Genomic DNA, 24,452 nt, shown 5'->3' with positions numbered 1-24,452 from the left:
ACTATTTTGTGAGGTGGTTAAAATGAGGAGCCACCAAAAGCATAATGCTGAAGGGAAAATCCAGTCTTCTGCTCCTTTGCTGTGTCCTGGCTTCATGAAGTAAGCAGTTCTGATCTTCCACACCATTCTAATATGATGGTCTGTCTCCCTATGGCCCCAAAAGGATGGGAGTGGCTGATGCTGAGCTGTAACATCTCTAAGTATGAGCCCAACTTAACCTTTCTCCATTTAAACTGATCATGTCAGGTGTCGTGTGCCATCAGCAATAAAACCCTAACTAATTATGAAGATGATAAAGAGGGAAAATGGAGAATGGAAGTGTGTCCCACGTTAGAGCTCCCTGCCCTTGCTTTCAGTTCTCTCTGCAATGGAGCTAGGACAAATGCAGAGGCTGCTAAGTTCCATTTACAAGTCAGCCTTTGGCATTTTGTAAGCATAGGAGTGCTGGAATTCATTATTCTAGTTTGGTAGTTCTTGGTTTTAGCTCACAGGCCCCCTCAGGTTGTTGCATCAAAGTTAATAACCTCTACACAGCAAAGGACACAAAACAAAGCACAGGGGAAGCCTGTGAAATGTGAGACAAGGTTTGTGAACCATGTATCTAATGAGGGATTAATATAAAAAAAATACATTTTCTTAGTTTGATTTCCATTGTTGAGATAAAGACCATGAACAAAAGCCATTTGGGAAGGAAATGCTTCTCCTCACCCTGCAGGTTATACGGTCCATCATATAGGAAAGTCAGGGAAAGCACTCAAGGTAAGTAAGAAACCTGGAGGAGTGCTGCTTGCTGGCTTGCTCTCTTATAAACCTTAAGACCACCTGCCCAGTGATGGCATCACTCACAGTGGGCTGGGTCCTTCCATATCAATCATAGCCAAGAAAATGTCACACAGGCTTGTCAAGGCCAATCTGATAGGGACATTTTCTTAACTGAGGTTCCCTTATGACCGTATCTTGTGTCTAGTTGACAAAAAATAAAAAATAATAAAAAAGGAAGCAACACATATGTCAAGAACATAAGTAATTCAATATCAAGGAAAGCAGATGACTTGTTTACAAATATACAATGTATTTGAATAGTCATTTCAGAAAAAAGACATGTATGTGAAGAAGAAATGTATGTGAAGAAATGTTATCACAAATCATAAAACAGTGAAAATCAAAACCCCAGTGTGCCATCGTTTTGCTAGTTAATTTTACTGTTGACATAACTAAATGCCTGTCAGGAACAGCTGAATGAAAAAAAGGGTCCATTCTGGCTCACGAGTTAAGAAGGCCCAGAATGGTGGGAAATAAACGGTGGCCAGAGTTTGTGTTGCTAGGACTGCCCACATCTTGGTGGGCAAGGGAATAGAAACAGTTTAGGCAGGAAGCAGGGACAAGCTATAGCCCCCATAACCCACTGTTAGTGTCCCTTTCATCTAACTAAGTCCTACATCCCAAAGGTTCTACAACCTTCCAGAACAGCACCAAACCACTTTAAGTTCAAGTTATCAAGTTGTACAAACCTACAGGGAGTGTTTCATGCTCAAACCCATTAGAATAGTTGTTATTAAGAGAGGAAGAATAGCAGTGAACCACTGTTAGGGAGAATGTGAGTGAGTGTCATCATTATAGAAACCGATGGGGAAGTTCCTCTAGAGCCACTGTAGGATCCAGAAGTTTACTTCTTAATGTACTTCCAACGATTGTGACAGTATGTAAGGACATATCTTCATTCTCTTGTTTACCATGGCACTACTTCCAGTAACTTAGATATGAAATCAAATGAACTGTTCATAGGCTATCTTATTATATTGGCATTATATTGCATGTATGTACTACATACATGCTATATATAGCCTTTTTTAAATTTTTTTTTATTTTTTAATTATTTTATTTTATTTTTTATATATAGCCTTTTATGTGTTTGTGTGACTATATATAGTTCATAATGCATTACACATTTAAACTTAAAACTTTACCAGTAGATTAGATCTCAAATATTCTTACCTCCATCCATAAGACAATAGCTGTGTGAAAATGGATATAGTATTTATTCTGATAGCAGTGAGTACTTTAAAATGTGTATCAAAATATCACATTATTTATTATTTGTCAATTTTATCTTAATTAAGCTGGAAAAAACCCCCCAATGCTATTGTGGCTTACTGCCAGAGTTCCAGTTTGTTAATAGAGTGGTTCTTTGAGTAGATATTGTATTTTAAAAGTGTTTCTTGCAACTCATTGTGTGGTGTACGAAGGAGAGGCTCAACTTACAAGATGCTCGGTAAACATTGGCTCTATAAAGTTGGTTTCCTTTGTGTTCCGTGTGGTGACTTCCATAGCTTGGCAGTTTTGTTTTGTAGTCCTTAGGCCATCTTGCTTCTAATGCTTCATTTTGTTATTTTAGTTTTCTTTGAAGGAGTTACATGAGTTCTTGTGAAGTTATGGTTATGGTTGTTGGCACCATGACAACTCATAAAAAAGATAAGGAACACAGTGTGGTAAGCAGATATGACAGGAGATGTCCCAGTCCAGTGCACTCAGATGCACAGTTACAGTCGTTCTTCAGTTGCTAGTTACAGATTTTACTTTCCTGTAGCACAGCTACAGCAGTCTAAGGAGAGCCACTTGTGTTAAAGGTGACATTGCTCTCTCTCCTGGAACATGCATTTGCCAAGGAATTCATTAGCCAGGCAGGTGTTGATGTCACTGTCAAATCGCAATTGCTAAAATTTTTTTGTTTCTACTTATGGGAATAACAAGCTATTAGACATTAATAAGCAGCAAGGAACTTTCTATGACCCTCTCTAAATATAGGTGACCTGAAAGAAACAGCAGCTATTATTACAAGGACAACTTATTATCATTGCGTTCTAACTACAAACTTAAAATGACATACGTTCATAAGTAACCCGAGACTCCTGTGCTGAGGAGATGGGTTGAAAACACTTTACTGAGCATATAAAAATGGTTCAGGAGGCATCTGGAGTCTCTCAGGATAAGAAAAACCATAAAGTAATATGTGAACGATTTCAATGTTGCTTTCCCACCACATATGGATGCTTCAGAAGGTGGGGAAAAAAGGGCACGAGGGTTAAATTAGCATAGAAGGCCAAGTTTATCTGTAGAGAGACATTTCAGGGCTGCAGTTAAAATGCACTTGTCTTTGTTGAGCTAGTTTTGAAGAAAATAAAACAATAAATTAAAGATATTTCCCAGCTTAAGACAAACATAGTGGTGACAGCCACTATGGGGATGACAGAAGAGGCAGAATTAGGAAGAAAAGCTATTTGTAACTTTAAATGGATGAGAAATATGATCAGGGACACATGGGTCATAGTGGTGGAGACAGTTCACAGTGGAGGGGAGGAGACCTGTACAGAGAACTCTGTACATGGCTGAGTCACTCTCCATCCCAGGGCAGCTATTCAAGCGTCTTAGACTATTTTTTCACTCCATAATGCCTTGTCAATGCTCCACAGACAGTCCATTAAAACAGGAGTGATAACCTCATCTTTCAGGGCAAGCTGGGAGTCATGATTGCCATTAAAGGATAGAGACTAGACATTTGAAGATGAAGAAGGGTTGGGGCAGTGTTCCTTGAGAGTCAAGTCACAAGGATAAAAGGAAAGGTCATTTTAAGAAGAACTCATCCAAGATTCCACTGGGGTGTTATAGAGCCTGCAGGGTCTTGATAGCATGGAAGTTCCTGGGGGAAATCCAGCTAGAGAACCAGTTGAGGCTAAAGGGAGTTTGCCAGTATTTTACAGTGTCGTGTCAGGTGCCTCATTTCCCTTTGTCAACCTGCAGAGGGATTTAGAGACTGGCTTGGCAATCTTAATGGCTCCCATCAAAGTTTCAAATAGCACTGGGGAAGAAGTCAAGGCCTTAGTTCTGTGTTCCTGTTAGCAGACAAGCATGGCTATATGGAGGGCCTCTTAGGGGAAAGTAGAGAAGATTATTTTCAATAGACGGTGACTCTGAAGGTTGACCTTGACTCTTTGGAGATGATTGGGCAATTGGAGTTGTAGAATAGCCCCTGGATCTTAAAATAAACCCTTCTCAGTGAGTCATGGCTGAAGATAGCTTTCAGTTTTACATAGCATTCTGAGCAAGCTTCCCTGGGCCAGGTCTCCATACTTCATCAGCCAGTTTCTTGCCTGGCAGGAGCATGCAGGCATGTTCTGTAGGTAGACTGCATAGTTATGTAGAAAAGGGTCAAGGGGTTAGGATCGATGTAGGAGAGTTTGTTAACGATGGGACTTCAGTGGCCATATGCCCAGTGGCTAAGTGCATTCATACTTTATTTAGGTACCTACTACTTCTCTGATAATGAGTATGTAGGAAATCAGTGATCCCTAGATCTTAGTTTCTCCATCAATAGAGTGGATGTAATAACAAACATCCATGCTGCTGGATTTTGGAGATAGTTCAGTGAGCTCATGCATATGGGACGCTAAACATTGTGCAGAGCTCATTTGGAGAACTCATTGAATCAATTTGTTGTTGCAATTTCTCATGAGTGGCAGGGCTGGGCTGCCTCTGGTGATTCCCTCGAGACTCTCAGTCCTGGGGTACAGTGGTTCATCACTCAGTGGCCTAGGCTGTATATGATTGTCTACTATCCCATGCAATATTTAGGAACAGCACAGAGCTTGACCGTGTAGAAGACCACTGACATTTCTCCTGTCTGGACAGTGTTTCCAGAGACTCCTTCAGGGTGGAGTGTGCAATTCTATTCTAAACTGCCAGGCTTGGTTGCAGGGCTGGTATTATGGAGTGGGTACATGGGTACATCTGTCACCTGTAGTATACATGGATTCAGAGCCAAAGGAGAGGGCTGTGGAGGTACTAAAACAGCAGTGACAGTGACTATGCTTTCTATCTGCCCAGTACTTTATAAAATGCCTCTTTTTCACAGTTAAGAAAAACCGCTTACAAAGATTATATGGTAGATTTGTTATTTAGCTTCCTAACGGTCTACACACTGATTTCCAGAGTGGCTGGACCAGTTTGCAATTCCACCATCAGTCTATGAGCCATGCACCCATCTCCCTCCCCAAGCCTTGGCACATCCATTGAAGAACATTGCCAGTTCTTTTGTTGCTTTCTGCCACTCTGACTGAGTAGGATGAAATCTTATAGTTGTTTTTTATTTGCATTTCCCCAGTTGGTAGGGATGATGGTCATTTCTTTAAAAAGCTATTTTCTAGCCATTTTTTACTTCTTCTGTTGAGAATGCTCTGTTTAGATCCTCAGCCCATCTTCTGAATGGGTTGTTTGTTATTCTGATTCTTCTTCTTCTTCTTCTTTTTTTTTTTTTTTCTGAGTTCTTAATCTGTTCTGGACATTAGCCTTCTGTCACGTATGTGGCTGGCAAAGATTCCCACCCACTCTGTGGGCTTCATCTTGGCATCATGTGTTGTTCCTGTAGACGTTCAGCAGCTTTTTAGTTTTATAAACAACTTATCAGTTGTTGGTCTTAATTTTTGGCCAATCCTATTCAGAAAGTCTTTTTGTGTACCCGTGTCTTTTGGGATATTTCCTAATACCATTCTAGATCTCAAGATATAATGCAGAGCCAGAGTCATAAAAACAGCATAGTACTGGCACAAAAACATGAATGGAACAAAATTTAAAAACCCAAATATAAGCACCTATAGCTTCATCCATTTAATGTTGAACAAAGCTGCCAAAAAACACTTCCTGGAGAAAAGACATCTTTAGTAAATGTTTCTGGGAAGACTGGATATTCACGTGTAGAAAAACATATAATTAGAAAGGTATCTGTCACCTTGTACAAAACAAACAGCTCCAATGGGCCAAAGATCTAAATAAAAAACACAAAATACTGAAGCCTCCAGAAGTACTCCTTTCTTTACATCCTCCAATGTATCTGATGTACCCTTGGGTACAGGTACCAATTCCAAATGTCAGCCTTTCTAATTTTTTTTTTTTTGTCAGACCAGCATCTCTTTTATCTTCATTTACTGTACATTTGTGACCTACTCTTGCTTTCTACTTAAAACAGTGTCTCTAATATTTAGAAGTACCAATGACATGAATAACAGATTTGTATTGGATCATGTGCCCATATAGATATATTTCCTGGTTAAAAGCTTTCTACTGGAGCTAGGATATAACCTAGTATTACAGTGCTTACTTAAGACATATGAGGGCCTTGGATGTAACCCCCCGATGCTGAAAAGTGAAACGAACCTCAAAATCTTTCCATGTTAGCATGAAAATAAAAATTCCTTAAAATTATAAAATGGAATTTTTATATATTACACCTTTCATTTCTGGCTATAAAACAATTCTTTGGTTATTCTTGTATTAAAAATTCAAACTACAAGTAAAAACTTTAAAAAACAATGTGTTAAAAACTTCTTAGCTTCTCCTTTCTTTAGACCCATTTGGTGTAGTACTGTTTTTATTAGATGCCTGTGTGATAATCTTAGTGGTGTCAGAATGTTTATCTTTTAGCAAAAATGATTACTAAATACAAAAGACTGCCTTGAGTTTCAGAAGAGACTTTGGACTTTTAAATAGTGTTAAGACTATGAGAGGCCATGGAGGAGGTATTTGAAGTTGAACTATATGCATTTTGCATTATGATGTGGCTACAAGCCCAAGGGGGCCAGATAGCGAAAGATGGTACATTCAGTGAGAATGTCCCTAAGTTCATATGCATGAACACTTGGTCCACTGTTGTTGGAACTGTTTGAGAAGGATTAGAAGCTGTGCCCTTGGTGGAGGAGGTGTGGCCACTGGAGTTGGGCTTTGAGGTTTCACATCCTTCCCAGTGTCTCTCTCATTGCCTTGTGGCAAAGATGTGAACTCTTAGCTATTCCTTTGCCCCACCATCAATGGACTCCAACCCTCTTAAATTGTAAGTTCAAGTAAGGTTGCCTTGGTCATGGAGTTCTGTGTAGACCTATTTGTTATAGTATTCTTACAGCAATAGAAAAGTCATGGACAAGTTCCAATAAAATTGAATTGAGACAATACCAGAGGGGTATAACAAGGCCAATGACCTATATATTTTGCTTACCCCTAGCTAGGACCTACACTGGAAACTTCCTGTATAAGAGCTACATATTCTGTGTATCTCTTACTGGTATCATTAGCAAACACAGCATTTTGTTTTAGTTTACACTCAGGAATTTTTCCCATTTGGGGAGTTACTTTGCCATTGTTTTAACTCTTAGATTTGAGGAGTAAAAAGAGAAAAGAAAAGTAATTAAAGCAATTTCTTCCCTCTTGAGTAACAATTGATGCTTGTCATTTGAGAGTGTATTTGTGGACCTTCATTGAAAATCAAGGACTTTTTTATGTGACCTGGGTGCAGTATTTCAACATGGTTGCAGTATTTCAGGACAGTAGTAGTGAGACAAAAACTTTATGGTTATTATGTTATAACCTCAGACATTTATGACCAATTCTGTTATAGTCTATTTGTTGAGGTAGTCCCCACCCCCACTCCAATTCAAATGTAAAAGACACAGATCCGGCTCTGCATGGAAGACATGTCATATAGGGTGGGATAACTATGCAGGTATGTCTATGTTTGGGCAATACACTGTAGTCATAGGTTCATATTCCTTCCACATATAAAGCGTATTCATTCTGTCTCCCTGGACCCTTGAGTATTATCTCGTTCTAACAGTAGGCTCAAGATTGAGGCTAGAATGCAGACACTGGCAGCCAGCCTCTGAGACTTCCTTACTGCAAATGCTGCTTTCTGGATGTTATGCCCTTGAGGAGTTTCCTACGTTGGATCAGGGCTGACTTCTATGACCAAGAAAATAGAACAAGGCAGGCAGTGGGTGACTCCCAAGGTCAGAATATGAAAACAGATCATCTGCGAGGTCTCCCAAAGCTCTCTCTGGAGAAACCTAACCAGCATGCTGTAGCTATGCTCACACTATCAGTGAGATAGATGGTCTATACCAGTGGCTCTCAACCTGTGGGATGCCATCCCTTTTGGGGTCACATGAGCCTTTCACAGGGGCCACCTAAAACCATCAGAAACCATAGATACTTACGTTATGGTTAGTAACAATAGCAAAATGACAGTTATGAGGTAGCAATGAAAAGAATTTTATGGTTGGGGCTCATCACAACATGAAGAACTGTATTTAGGGGTTGCAGTGTCAGCAAGGTTGAGAAGCACCAGAGAGAGGAGCTGATCCTTTCTAAGAATGGCCAGCTCCAGGAATGGGCACCTCAGAAGTCAACTATGTCTTCACTCTAGTCCCCAAAGGGCTGCAGCCCCATCAGTGTCTGACTACAACTCTCCAAGAGACTTTTGACACAAACCTCCCAGGAAAACCTCTTCTGAAATTTTGTCCTTTAAAGCCACAGAACTTTGGGATGTTTCACTCTAGGCCACTGAATACTTAATTATTCTAAGAAAGTGAAAATTGTCACTAAAATCTCAGAACCTTGGCTTAAGAATTTACTTGATCATTTTACTAGTAAAATTCCAAACAGAGAGGAACCATCTTTTCTTCATTACAGACATTTTTCCCCCCATAAGTATACTTTGCCCACCTGATGTTGGAAGTAAGCATTCTCAGTTATTTTTGTGCTATGGCACAGGACAAAGTGAATCTGTGCCCAAAGAAAATGGGACAAGTTAGTCACGTTTTTAAGTGTGTGGGAAAAGCAAAGTTTGGCCACAGGCACTTTAGGAAGGAAGCTCCATGACACATGGGTTTGGGCGGTGACTGGAGTATGCATGCTTCTTGGAATGCGTGGGTCCTGGGTCCCTTCAAGAATAGAACTAATGAATGCCATGCTTAATTCTGTCCCTCTCGAGTTTAAATAATGGTTTCTAGCCTCCTTGTTTTTCCTGCAGGCTTCTTGTCAGCTAGTAATTACTCTCCCAGGAAAAGTGTACCAGGCTGACTCAGCTCTTTATAGCCCTACTGTCTGCCACACAGTAGGACTGACTGTCAGTGTGTCTTCAAAGGACTGCGAACAGTGTTCTAGCAGGAGATTGGTGTGATACCATGTTAGAGTATATTATTAACATGGCAGGTTTTCGAGATTTTAACATAGCAAAGAATCCTTAAATATTCCATAATTTTTAAAATGGAGTGCTAAAACTGTCAGGCATTGCATTTTCCTATATTTGGCTTGTGAAATAAGTGTATACATTTCTTTTGAAGAATGTTAAAAGTAGGATTGAAAGCAGGAGTGGATTAAAGTCAATTCTATGACCATTGGTCATTGTCTTTTTATCTGTGGCCTATTTTTATTTCACTGTTACCTTTTAACTCTTTAGTGATGAGTTAGCATCCAGATATATGAGGGGTTAAAGGGTGCAAGGTCCACTCATTGGTGACAGTTAGCTGAGGGTTCTGTAGACTAAACAGATATACATAGGTAATGACAGCACAGGGTCTTGGTATTGGAAGCGAGACACTAATGGAGAGCTGAAGTGTCCAGAGAGGAGAGCGCTTGGGAGTTGCTCTTCACAATGACATTTCATCCTTTGGCAGACCACGCTGTCACTCGTTATAACAGAGCTGGAAAACTCTTATCTCCTAGTGTTGTTGCCATCTGAAAGTCATAGCATGAAGCGTCACTCAGACATATGTGGCAATGCTGGTACAAAGTAACCTCCTGAGCTGAGAATGCATAAAGGAGCAGACACGTATGCTTGCATGGTGCATAGTGATTGAGAATAGATGACTGCTGCTGGCTTGTTTTCCAAACAGAAGAAAATCGGACTGTGCAGAAATAATCATTTTTGGTTATTTCTCTATTCTAGCTTATTACCTAGTTATTATCAACTGTTAATTGGATGTTAGAAATAATATTATGATGGCCTCACAAATACACACACACACACACACACACACACACGCACATATATCTTTAAGGAGAAGGACGACAATGCCATTGGGAAACAGAGTTTCACACAAAGAAGGAAAGAGCTCCATATAGTAAATCTGTCAGATTAAACCATTTGATCTTTATAAATGGTAAGCATCTGTGTAAAGTTTGCATTAACATTATGCAAATAGGGGTTGGAGAGATGGGTCAGCACTAAAGAACTCTTGCTGCTCTTGCAGAGAACTTGAGTCTGATTCCAGCATCCACTTTAAGCAATCTATATTCACCTGTAAGTTCAGCTGCTGTCCTCTGGCCTCTTAGGTATCCAGGTATTCACATGGTACACACACACACACACACACACACACACACACACACACACACAGGCAAGACACTTAATTACATAAACATAAGCTGCATATCCTGAACACCAAGTAGCATAACCTGAAAGTGCATTCTGTAAACCTTAAGGCAATCAGTAGAATCAACTCAAGTAAGGAACTAGTATGGAATCATAAAAATTAAACCATAAACTAGGAAAAGTACAAATGGAGTGATCAAACAATCAAATAGCAAAGTTACTGGAGGAAGTGGCTCAGTGGGTAAAGGACTGCCTTGTGTGCAAGATGGTCCAAGATCTGTCCTCAGAATGCTCTGAAAATAGCCAGGGTGGGTAATATTCACTTGTAATCTCAAAGCTGGAAAGGTAGAGGCAGGAGGATTTCTAGGGCTTGATGGCCAGCCTAGCACACTTTGCAAATTCCAGATCAATGAAAGATCCTGACTGAAAATCAGCTGGATCACATTCCTGAGGAAAGACTCCCAAGGCTGTCCTCTTACCTCCATACACATGAATATACGTCTTTACACAAACCTACACACCCGGGCACTCATACACACACACACACACACACACACACACACACACACACACACACACACACACTAGATTAAATAGCAAGGGATGGATTTAAAGCATAGTAATCATAATTATGAGTGACTTACAATTCTTTGGTAAAATGACAAATGTTAAATGACAGCAAGCCTAAAGTCATTTCCTTCTGTCTTAGGCTTCCATTGCTGTAATGTAATATCATGACCAAAACCAACTGGGCAGAGAAGATTGTTTTTATTTCTTAATTTTTTATATTTTTTAAATTTAAATTTTATTACTTTATTCAGATTACAACTCAATTGTTATCCCATCACTTGTATCCTCCTGTTCCTCTCTCCCTCCACCATTTTACAGCTTGTGGTCATCATCAAGGGAAGTCAGGGCAGTAATTCAAGGCAGGAACCTTGAAGCAGGAACTGATTCAGAGGTCATGGAGGTACTGCTTACTGGCTTGCTTTTCATGGCTTGCTTGGCCTGCTTTCTTTTACTACCTAGGACCACCCCCAGGAGTGGCAGCACATCTTGTGGGCTGGGCTCACCCTCATGAATCATCAGTTGAAAAAAATGGCTTGTCTACAGGCCAACCTGGTAGGGGCATTTTTCTCAATTGAGGCTGCCTCTTCCAAAATAACTCATTTGTGTCAAGTTGAGATAAACCTAGTCAGTATAGCTGCCAACAAGAGACACATTAGACATATAAAGATTTAAGTGGATTAGACATAAAGAAAAGATTTTCATGCTAGCACAAATCAAAAGAATGTTGAAATGAGTATTTAAATATCAGATGAGCAATACTGGAATTTAAAGCAAAGAATATTATCATCATAAGAGAGCATTGTTTGTAAAGATCGGGATTATAGGTATCATTCTTTAAAGATGATGGAGCCAGTCATCAAGAGGAGAAAATTAACTTATTTGATAGGATGCAAAACCACAGAGGCTCCAAGTTTGTCTCTTTTAAGCAGTTCAAAGCTATCATGAAAGACTGAGGTTATCTCTGTATTTCACCCTGCTATACTATACGAAGACATCCTCAGACTGGCTTACCTTGTGAATAAAGATGGCTGCAAACATTCTAGCAATCACATCCTGACGGCCTGTGGAGGGGAAAAAAAAAGTCTTTTCCTCCAGTTACCTCGAGTGGACTTCTTCCACGCCATTTATCAATAACAGATCACAGGTCCACTTTTAAACTGATTGACTTGGGTCTGAGGTTGGCAAACTCTCTACAAAGAGGAAGATGGTAAATATTGCAGTTTTCCTAGCCAGGAGTCCCCAGACAACTACTTACTTCTGCTATGGTGGCAGGAAATCATCCAGAGACAATAGATAAATGATGGCATGCTTACAGCAGTTTTTAAATTCACAAAAACAGTTAATTACCTAGATAACACATATGACCTCACTTTTCTGATAACCTGACTCAGAATAATCAGCTGAAGCGAGCTTGCCTTTGCTGAGGGTTGAATACTCCACAGTTTATTTTATCTAAGCAATGAGTTGGAGGAATGGCAGTGGTAAGCAATGCACTGTATCTGTCAGTCATGCCCTCATCCTTAAAGCCTCCGACTACCTGTCTGAGTGCCTTTGTGGTAGCAAAGGGGTCTGGTGCCCCACAGTTATCAAGTGACCAGTCCCTCTGGGGTGAATGATTGGTGAGTGACTTCATTTGTACTAACATGGGGCAGACTATCCTAAGCTCTGATCATTTAAGACTCAGGGAAGGTTTTTTGTTGTTGTTGTTGTTGTTGTTGTTGTTGTTTTTTCCCCTGCCACTTCCACCAGAGTTAAAATTTACTGTCCTTTATAGTCCTTGCATATTACAGCACACAGGTATGGGAGGAAGCTCTAAAGAAGCTGGGTAAAAGTGAGAGAGGGAGAACATGGAGCCCAAAGTAACCTCCTGCCTCCCCAGGGCATCTGCCTCTTCCCCTGCTCCCGAACATCAAAGCTTGCCAGAGACAGCAGCATCACAAATAATAAATTAAAGGAAAGCAATCATCCAGAACACTGTAGCTGAAAAGCTGAGCTGCAATGCTACCAAGAGAGGGAAGAGGAGGCAGGCTTTTTTTTTTTTTTAATAACCTAACCTAGAGTTACACTTCTTCCCTCAGTTAGTGAATACAGTCCTGTTATTTCTGCAAATGTGTTCTTTCTGAACTAAGTGTACACATGCTGTGAAAATATGTGGGTGCACCTCCCAGGGTGATTCATTTCCCCAAGGCATCCAGCAAATGAAGGAGGTGGCACCAGAGTTAATTGCAGGGTTGGGGTACCCTCTTCACACACTATGACATAAGAGTCTAAAAAGTCTGAGGCAGAAGGGCACCTTTCTCAAGAAATAAGAAATCAACCATCAGTTTTTAAGTGACTTTTTGTTAGGAGGGTAGATTCTAGGATGGTAACTCAAGAGGTCAGTTGTGAAAATAGTGTTTATCGAAGTAAGGGCTCTCGGCAGCGATGTTTTCAATTTTAGCATAAATGAGAAGAAAAAATCTCAAACGCGCTGGCAGTTTAGTTCAGCCTCCTCCTAATCATCTTGAAGCACTTGGAGTAAGACAAAGTTAAGAAGTGAGAACGCAGTGGCCTCTAGGCTTAGACGGGCAGGACCCACATCTGGGCCCTATTATGTTAATGTTAGCTGGATGACTGTGGGGTGAGTAAATTCTTTCATCTTTAAGATGAGAGTGATAACGGCATACCTTATTGGGTTGTTAAGATCGAAAGAGTCTGTAGTAGTAAAGCTGTGAACACAAGTGCCATCTTTACAAAGGAAGAGGTGCCAGAGGGAGGTGTGGAACACAGATAGCTAGGAAAGTTCTCTGGGATCTTTATCCCAGCTCCCCAAATCCTGGCTCTTTATAGCAAGCTCCCACCCCCGAGAGATTCTCTATACTGAGCAAAACACAAGCCCGCTTAGGAAGAAACAAAGGCGTGAGCAGCTCACGGCCCTGTGGTCCCTGGTCTGTGAAGCCCACGGAACCAAGATCCTAGAGTGGCCAAGGCGGAGTTGCACCGTGACCCTCTGAGCCAAGTCTATGTGTTAGACTTGTAAAGATTTTGTTTCTCCGTCTTCCCCCTCAAAGTTGGGCCAGCTCAAGGAAAACAGCTCTTCCTGAGTCTGTGTTTTTCCCCTAGTGTAAACATCGGTTTTCACAGACAGTATGAGGAAGTGTGAGCCAATCTGGGGGAAGTTTAGAAGAAAAATACGAGCCTTATTGTGAAACACGTATACAAAGTTAAATCCTATGAATATGGTAAATAATACTTATTGTGCGTGCTCTAGAGTCTCTACATTTCAACCTATTTACTTACTCAAATAGATAAATGCTTTGTTTCTTGAAACTTTAGTTTATTCCTACAATGGCTGGATAATATGTAAATTACTTGGGAAGAGTAGAAACTTATTTTTTATCGTTCTGGAGCCCGGGAAGTCCAAAACTAGGGCAGAGGCAGTTTTAAAGTTTAAGGAAAACAGGGTCTTTGCTTTCAACCAAGTGCTTCATGGCTGACCTTGATGTGGCAGAGAAGTGAGTGGTTTCCCTTTGGCCTCCTATTCAGTGCTTTAACCAGGTATGTGAGGACCAAGTGCTTATGACCATCACTCTGCAAGAAGCTCCTCTTAGCTGTATCACACAGTATTTAGTTATGTTATGCTGAGATTACCCAGATCATGACACTGCCCCCAAAAGACCGCCAGGGCTTGATACTGATGCAATATGCTCAGGGTCCTGTATTACGGGCTCAGAGCTTCGGATCACCATCCTTCCTGACGCAGCAGGATAGGAGAATGATACTGGAGCTTCAAGGGTAATGGGTATATAAGGAAAAACTGTAATTAGGGGTTGGGATCATAGGGAAATAAGGAAAAAACCATAAGCGGGGATCATGAGCCTCAGTAATGTAGACCTTCAGGCAGGTTGGGTGGAGGCTGGGTCTCAAGGGAAAGTTGTGAGTCTCAGGAATGTAGACCTTCAGGGAGGTTGGGTCCAGGAGGCTGAATCTCCAGGGAGGTTGTTTTTATCTCAGAGGATGATTGGGTATTTAATTGTTCTGGTGGAGTTTCTGGAGAGTGCTGGCAGAGTACTGGCAGGCCCAGTGTGTGACAGTGTGCAATCGTTACCGAAACGCAGGAAGGAGTGGAGTCACCTGGAACACAACTTCTCACAGACCATGGCATTAATTGTAGAGTATACATTACACATAGGATATGGCGTTAGTTTTGCCCCTAAATGACAACAAATGGTCTTTAAGGAGCACATACATTAAAAATACTGCATCTGTCCTTCTCTGATAAAAGTATTGGCCGAGGGATTTCAGGCAGTTCCCGGGACCAACAACTGTCCATCTCATCGTATTTTTGAAGTTGCTTTTGTTTATTCTTTCTCTTCATTTTTGGTCAGTGGTTGAAGTCTGAAGTAAATTTTATAAATAAGTATTTTATAAATAAATACATGTCTAGCCCTTAAAATAAGGTTTAAACAGGAGGACCTGTCATCGTATGAGGCACAGAACAGAAAAGAGAGACTAAGTCTTTAGGGTAAAATGGTCAAAGCCAAAACCTCTTATTGGCTGGTGCACTGATGTCAAGGTTACTTCCTGTCTCTTAGTTTTGACGATGAAATGACAGCAATTTTAACACTTCCACTGTGGATTTGTCAGACGGATCAAGTTAAAACATACTAGGCTAAACTCCTTGTTGGCCGTCTACTCCTACTGGCTTCCATGTCCTAACGACAGCCAAAGAGAACCAGCTACTTGGTGTGGTTGTTCCTACAGGAAGAAAAGCTCTGCTGACAGAGCTGTACCTTCTCACACCTCCATCTCGGCTCCAACATTAAGTGAAAGTGTCTGCTTCCCCTCCCCGTGCCCGCCGCCCCCCCTCACCCCGAGTTTGTGATCATGATCTGTCTTCTCCTGCCACTTTCAAGATGACCTTTGCAGTATCACTAAGAAAAAGAGAGGGAGCGGGCAACGGGAAGATACAAGCGAGGGGATAACAACCGAGATGCATTCTGAATAAATTATTTAAATAAAAAATTTTAAAAAGCATCAGGATTAAAATGGCAGCTACCCTCCTTTGCTCTCTTAGTGGAGGGAATGTGACTAGCTGGAGGTTGACTGAATCCAGGATGGAGTTAGTCAATTTCTGAATTTCATGTTGTTCCCAGTCTATCAGCAGCATTTCCTTCAATCTATGCAAGCAGCTGTGTAGAAGAGGAAATTACAAGATGAACACAAATCAGGATCATCAGGCCTGTTGCTAATTTGTGCATGTGGGCTTCATTTCCTCTGATGGCGCTCAGGCTTGGAAGTGATGGATGCCTCCCGGGGACCTTGCTTCATTATCAGACCAATACTCTGCTACTTCTCCAAGGAAACCCATGATCTTTGAGGCACTCCATTCTCTCTTAGTTTCCATTATTGGTTCTTGTTTGTGGGTGTTGTGATAATCTGGGCTGTTCTGATTCTGAACAAGAAACAAAAATTGGACGAATTTACCCATTCAATTACTTATTCAGTAAAAATTGTACTGAGACCTGGACCATCTATAATAGTCCAAGAATGGAAATTTTAATGTAAATTGATTCAGATAATGGTTTTACTGTCAGGCACTGTTCTTAGCACTTGGTATGCATTAATTCATTACCTACACCACAACCTTAAGGGGCAGATATAGCTTCATCTGTTCTTATAGCTGAGGAAAAGAAAAAAACAGCACAGAGAATTCAAGAATCATGTCCAACACCAGAGAACTGATCATCTCCCCCTTTTAATTAAAGATGAGTAAACAAACTGGAAATATCCCAATACTGGTCTCGGTTAGTGAATTCTGGTTAAAGAATACCATGATGTGGGTTGGGCCTAGGTCTGTGTGTGCTTCAGGGGAGTGAATATTTACACTAGTGTTCATCTGGGGTTCAGCGAGAGCCTATGAAGGAAGGAAAGCCTGAGATCTGGAAGAGGGTCATTGATGCCTTTCCATGGGCCTCAGTCTTTGGGGGACTCAGATTCATAAATGCCTAGACACAAATCCTTACACCTCACCAAGTAGATCCATTATGTTCCCCTGTGATAGCACCCTCAGGCACTTGTCCTGGGCCAGTGGCTTCCAAAAGAGTTGTTCTAAGGATAATGATACTGAAAAGAGTAGTATTTATCTAGTGTTGCTCCAGCCAACACTACTTTGTGCATTGAATATATGAGTGCCAATGTTATAATAGTTCAATGAGATGCATTGTTTAAATTCTGCAGCTGAGAATAGTAATGAGAAGGGAACTGAAGAAAAATTTCCAGGATGACTGTGGTAAAGAAAATATCCCAATGGACTATGGGAAACCCTTGTGAAGGACGGCTAAAGGATTAATGTCTGTGCATTAGTGACTGCAGTAGTGACCAGCAGCAGTATGGACTTTACATCACTGTAGGGGAGGGCTTGAGAACAGAGGTATCCACAAACACTGAAGTGGGCAGTGGTATAGGTCCAATTATTGTATACAGGAGGCTCTAAAGCAGAGGATAGGGTGAAGACAGTGTTAAACATGATTTTGTTAAGATTCTGGAGTGAGATGTCCTTCAATTAGAAGATGAAGTCCTTAAAAAAAATGTAGGTGGAGCTAGCAGCTTGCAAATAGCTAATGTGTCAATGTTTTTCAATGTCACATATACTTACAAGGTACCAATTATGAGACAGAGAGTTAGCAGTGAAGTAAGACAGGTAAAAATACTTGTATTTTCAGAGCATAACCAGAGAGGAAATATCACAAATAAGAAAAGTAAGATTAAATATATGGTATGAGAAGTGCTGATAAATTCTGCTGATGTAGCAGGAGAAGGGTAAGGTGTGTGTGTGTGTGTGTGTGTGTGTGTGTGTGTGTGTGTGTGTGAGAGAGAGAGAGAGAGAGAGAGAGAGAGAGAGAGAGAGAGAGAGAGAGAGAGAGATATTAAGAGAGAGAATTTTAATTTAGAACGTGGCTGATCTGGCAAGAGATCACATCTAAAGACCTTCTATGTATGTGCAATCTGGCTAAAATACAGACATGCCTTTGATCCTAGGAGACAGAAGCAAGCATATCTCTGAGTTCAAGGCCAGTTTGGTATAGAGCAAGTTTCAGGTAAAGAAAAGTCTACATGCAAGCATGGTGGACCTTTAATCTCGGCACTCAGGAGACAGAGGCATGTAGATTTCTGCGTTCTAGTCAGTTCTGTTCAATCAGTTCAGTTGAGTCAGGGAGTTGAGAGGCAGTGCAGTAGAGTAAGCCATTGTAACAAATGCCCCTTCTTTCTAAGTATAGATTTATTCTATAAGTTTTGTTCCTCTACAAACCTACTGACTAATACAGTGAGTTATATTTTTATTGCCTAGATTGATAAGAGCATTGGGTAGAGACATTTGATGAACCTGGCTTTATGGCTGCACTCCTGTCCACCTTTGGATCTGTGGAAACAACTTTGCAGAGGTGATTCATGCAATGATTTTTGCCCAGTGGAGTGAGCCTGACAGTGGATGTAGGGATCACACGACAGAATAAGGCAGTGATCCACTATCAAGGATCACACTGTTTACTTGGATCGGATATGATTAACTGCTTTAGATAGAAGCCCAGAAAAATTCTTGCATATTCAGCCAGAAGAGTTATTACTCAGTCCATAGAGGGGCTACATTAATTATGTGGATTTTCGAGGCGGCTAATTATGATGTATTATGGGTATCACTGTAGCCGGAGGCAGAGGAAGTCTCTATCTACATGATTAAAGATCTCAAAAATGTCTCCAAGTCAAGAGATATTTTCTGAAAATGGATAAAAGGTGTAGAATTTGAAGCAAAAAATAAGTTAAGGCCCAATTTCTGTAGTGCCATTCTGCCTGAGTGAATACTTTGTTGCAAATATCAGGAATGCTTATAAAGTGCACTTAGGGGAGATACACTTTGGTAACAGGGACCTGTGAAGGGCTTCTGAATGGGGCAACATTTATTTAAGGTAGGGTGCTGCGTCTGGGTACTGTGTCTTAGAATGAGACCCTGCCTGATAGGAAGCAACTAGGTACATAGTGACGGACATTTAATGGACAAGAATCACCAGCAGAAGAGACGCATATACTGCAAGATGAGCTTCATCTGCTTAATGACTTTTCATTAACCAGACTTGGTCAACAAATGTAGCTTCTTTTAGAGGAAATCTGAACTGTACTTTGGTTATTTCTCTTAGATCACCAATTCCACACAAACCTAGAGAAAAAAAAGACTGGGGCATTTGGTAGAACTGTGTCACGTCTGGGTTTTACATTGAATTTCACAGGGCCATTGTACATGTAATGCTGTGGAAACTATTAGGGGGCTAAGGTAGTGGACAACTTACCTGGTTACCTTGAAGCAAAGGCTAGAGTCGTCTATGCCATCTGTAGAAGCCGTGGGATTATTTTTCACTAATAAAAGAGCAAAGGGAAAATTCCTTTGAAAAAAATCTGGAGGATAGAATATTTTTCTTTCTTTCTTCTTCTTCTTCTTTTTTTTTTTTTGATATTTCTTTTTAACAATATCTTTCTGTGCTTCAAGTGTGTGCTGTTCATGAAATTGCTAAATGGAATGAGCAGGGTGAATGAATGATAACCACATATGGACCAATCTTCCTAGCAATGGTGTATGTGTGTGTGCATATAGGTGTATGTGTGTGTGTTTGTGTGTGTTGATGGTGGGGCTTTCTAGGTATACTTTAGGAAGGAGGAACACAGGTGGAAGACATAAAGATTATCCCATAGTGCTTTGCCAGTGTGAATGTGGAATTGAAAACAGGTGCCAGAGGGAGAATCAAGTCCTCCACTGCATTGCTAAGTCTTATTGGTGGTAAAGCAGGGGCGGTGCCTCTGGTCTCTGAAGAAATTTTTGCAATCCCAGTTTGCTTCATCAGCCCCAAAGCTAATGAGTTTGCGTCCTGGGCCGGTAAGTAATGCTTTAGCTTGCTAGTGCAGTATGAGACGTTTTAGACTTTACTTTGGCTAAAACCTTCAGTGTGGAATTGACCAATGCTTTGGCGAGACCATGGACCTGCTTTGCCTAACATGGTAGACTTTAGATTCTAGTGTCTATTAACAGCTAAATTAATAAATTGGGGATTAAAAGATCCAATTCCTCGGTCACAGTAGTCATATTACAAGTGGCCACATGGGGCCAGGGGTGGTTGTACTGGACAACACAGAGAACCTTTGTATCATCCCAAAAAACTGCTATTGGTTGGAACCGATCTGCATCGTGACTGGCCACGACTTTTCTTTTATTACCAAGGGGAAGGCCTGTGTCAGTAGAAATTAGGCCAGGTGGAATAGATCAGGCCCTGGCAGGCCGTTCCTCTCCAAATTATTGTAGCTTGAGCTTCAGAAGCAAGTGAGCACTCAGAGGTGCTTATTTCCACACTTTGGAAACAGAAACAGTAAGTTTCTTTTGTTGTTGCTGTTGTTGTTTTTGCTTTGTTTTGACGTATGGTTTTGCACGAGGCATATGTGTAGGATTGTATATGTAGCTAGCAGTAGATTTTCAAACTAGATTGCAACTCCTGAGGCTACATTTGAAATTTATGGCACCATGATGGCATAAAAATGAAAGAAGCAGAGCTCAAGCCGGCGTGCTGCTTGAGTGGTGAGAGCATTATCTGGAGGTTTGTTTTAGATAAGGATGTGCTTGGATGTGTTGCATTCATCATGAAAATCGGACCCTTCGTTCTGAATCATGGTTAAACTAGGCTTGAAAGCTGGCTTTGGAGGTGGAAGCTTGTGTAAGTGAACGGTTTTGGACCCTGCAGCAAAGAGCAAAAGGATACTTAAAAGCTCGTTTGTAGTGTTTTATAGCAGAAAACCACATACTAGGCCATACTCAATACCTGCTTATAGGCACAGGACAGGGCACTTTCCTTCCCCCAGGGAAGGCCTGCACAATCCGCCTGCAGTGTTATATGAGGCCAGCAGAGACGGCGTCCTCTGATACCTGATAGCCAATGCAAGACACCTTACACCTGTGAACTAGGCCGCAGTGTTCATTACACCTGAGCATGCTATTTCCATTTGTTTGAAGCAGCTTCAGCAGGAGTCATTGGTTCCACCGCCATGGATCCTGCTCCGTCAGGCGATCTGGGTACACAGCTTGCATCTGTAGTTTCCTTTTATTGACCAGCACATTCTCCTAGTGCATTATGGGGCCTTGTGTAGGGACAGGGGAACATTTAGTGTTCTGATGCAAAAGGGCTCATTTCCCTGGTTCTAAGCATTGCAACCTTTACTTGCTAGAGTGTTCCTTTAATTTCCTGACTTCTGGGTGCCCTGCTTGCCAGCCTTCTGCTTGGCGTCAGAGGAATATTACCAAAACCTATTAGCTAGTCTGCTTCCTTGCTGGCCCCCTCCCCCTGCACGAGCAAGAAGAGCCACACAGGTAGAGTGCCAGTCATGACTGCTCATTGTCAAACACCCTAGAAAATTCCTGAGAAGATTTAACCTTTCCGTCTACCCCCAAGCCCTTGCTCATTTGGTTACTTGCCAACATCTGATGTCTATTTCATCTACTAGAATACACTCTGACGGCAGGAACAATGATCTGGTTTGTCTGCTGTCATCCTCCAAACTGACATGATAAGGATCCGATAAAACCCTTTAGGGTAGTGGCTCCCAGTGTACCATTCCAGGTCAGCAATAATAGCCATGTTAGAAGCAGGTTTCATAGGCCTCAGTCTGAGTTGCGGAATTAGACGGCCCTGGGATACATATAGCCTGGCTGTGAATTTTAACAAACTAAAAGAATCTGTCATGTGTTTTAGGATCTGAGATCCTCAGGTTTAATGAGTTCTTAAATTAGGTAACTTGAGGATGTTGTGGAGATTGTTTTCTTTTTTTTTTAAATCTATAATTTATTTTTTATTTTTACATGTATGAGTGTTTAGTCTGCATGGATGTGTGTGTGCTGTATGCATGCCTAATACCCGTGGAGTCCAGAAGAGCGCATCAGACCCCCAGGAACTGGAAGTCCAGGCAGTTCTGAGCCTTCAAGTGGGTGCCGAGAACTGAACCTGTACTGTCTACACCTTTCCAGCCCCCATGGTGTGATTTTCAAAAAAGAGTTCTCTGATTTAGCTTTGCTCCCAAGATTTCATAGAATAGATGAGAAAAGATAAGAATATATATACATATATATGTATATATAATTTTGAGGTATGAATCAGTGAGCCAGTTGGTTGAAACTCTCATCTGATGGTCTTCGAAGACTTAATTTTTAGGATGTGACCTTCCTGTGAAGAAAAAATTGTAAAGGTGCGAATTTCACATGATTAGTACAGAGAAGTAAAACCATTAAAGCCAATTATAGAATATATACTCTGGTATGAAACTGTTTTTATTTGATATAGTAATTCTACTTGCAGAAATGTGCACTTGGTAAGCAGTCATGATACTATTTCTATCATATGGCAATAACTGTACATGCATTATGATTTATGAATGCTCAACAGTGTGGGACACATGAAATAAAATTATGATGTCACTCCTCATTGGGTTATCATCTAGCTAGTGAAATATTCTGGAATTTTAAGTGACATGGAAAGCTTAATGTTTCAGAGTAAGTAAGCAAAAGCAGTTCCAAAACATCACACGTGAAATTTGTGTAAATGCCATAAAGACAAGAAGAGGGAGCACCCCAATACTTTTCTGGAACAGTGGAAGAGACAGTTGACTCCTTTAACTCTCTCTTGCAGTTTTGATTTGCTCACAATAACTAGATATTTAAGTTAGAGTATATTCATGCTTATAAGTATCAAAAATTAATAGGAATAAACTTACCCATGGTTCTACTTGAACTGTCAGGCTCATGTATACCTATTCCTTTCTAGTTTTATTCTGTATGTATGCGTGTAGTTTGTCATGATAAAATTGGTCAGTCATGCTTTAGGTTTTGAAGATTCATACTTCAATCTTGGGTTCATTCATAATATTCTCGCTCTCAAACCGATGTTTCTAGTTTTTACTATTTTTGTTGTGACTACAAGAATGCTGCAAAATGTTTGGTGTTCTGAAGTTTATTTTTGAAAAAACTTTTTTCATCCCGGAGTGTTGGCACAGGCCTCTAATCCCAGCACTTTGGAGGCCGAGTCAGGAGTATTGTGTGGTTTGAAGCCAGCCTAGGCTAAAGAGTGAGACTCCATTTGAAAAAAATTAAAAGGAATTCCACATTCGGAGAAGTTGGCTACTTCTCTAGGAGACTGGGAGGGGCAAAACAGCTCTGAGTTGGTAAAACTGATTTTTTTTTTTCATAGAAGTGAGATTCTGCCATTGCAGAAGAGAAAAGAGGGGCAGAGCAATAGGCAGAAGTCTAGGGGCCCCGGATGCTGAAGCCTGCAACACAGGAGCAGAATTTGAAGACCCACAAAGCACAAACACCAGCCAGGGCTTCTAAGAGTTAGGCAAGTTACTACCACTCTCTAAAGACACTCACCTCTATTGCTTTGGCTTCCTCCTCAACCTAACTAGAGTGAGATATATAACACAGAAGAAAGGTGGAATTCAAACTCATGGTTATCAGTATTAGGAGCAGATTTAAACCATAATAAAACAATCACAGAAAAAAATCTGAACTAGATGTCACTTAGAAGAAGCTGACTGGTGAGTCCTGGCCGACTGACCTGGAAAGCACATACATTTCCCTCTATATAGCACAGTTGGTCAAATAGTTTGTGATTTTACTGCAGTTTAGTTACATATATATTTGTTCCACTTGAAATTTTCCATAGGGCAGGGAGCATGATAACTCCCCACTGCTGTGGATTATGCTACTTATCTTAACATCATTGATCCAAAATTCCTTATTATACGTTAACTTCCCTTTCCTTTTTCCTTCTGCTCTAGTCTCTTCTTGAGTCACCGGTACTAGCCATTTCATTTGTGATATGTTATCTTCCTTTTCAGTGTTTTTTTTTTTTTTTTTAAGTTGAGATTTTTTTTTTATCTACTCTTCTCATGTCGCCACTCTGAATTTCACAACATTCTATAATTATATATACATGCGCACATATAATTACATACACATACCGGCCTACTGGTCAGACTAGTGTCGCTCTTATTTCTATGTTTGGAGTTGACCACTTAAGATGGAGGTTCTTTGTCCCTCAGAGCTATTGACTACCTGTAGCTAGGGATGGAACCTTGTGAACTTGTTCCCCATCCATGCAACACGTTGACTGGTGTGCTCTTTGCAGGGCCTGGGAAGGCAGCCATATTGTTATGAATTAATGGATGTGGCTTCCGTTCTTTCCAGGAGACACGAGCTTGCAACAGGTGTCCCAGCTCTCAGGCGCTTCCAAGCTTTCTGCTCCCTCTTTCAAGATGTTCCCTGAGCTCGGGTGTAGTTGTTGTGCTATCAGTGACCCATTCGGAGCTTGGCACCTACTGTCGTCTGGCCTCTGTATATGACTCATTGTGGGCCTCTCTAGTAGCCTCTGACTACTGCCAAAAGAATCTTCTTTGATGAGAGGTAAGAGCCGTATTTACCTTGGGGATAGGGATGAGTATTTTGAAGACAGTGTTTCTTTTTGGTGGCAGTTTTGATTATGTTTGCTCTTAGCACCTCCTTATTTAACTGTGAATTGAGTGAGAAATCTGCCACCTTCAAGCCTCCAAGTTTCCTTTCTCTTAAAAATAACATCCGCATTTTTCCCCCCCTCACAACTTTGTATATTTTCTTTTAGTGTTT

The sequence above is a fragment of the Acomys russatus genome, chromosome 20, assembly GCF_903995435.1.
Source record: "Acomys russatus chromosome 20, mAcoRus1.1, whole genome shotgun sequence".
Taxonomy (NCBI): domain Eukaryota; kingdom Metazoa; phylum Chordata; class Mammalia; order Rodentia; family Muridae; genus Acomys; species Acomys russatus.
This window is presented reverse-complemented; position numbering follows the sequence as displayed.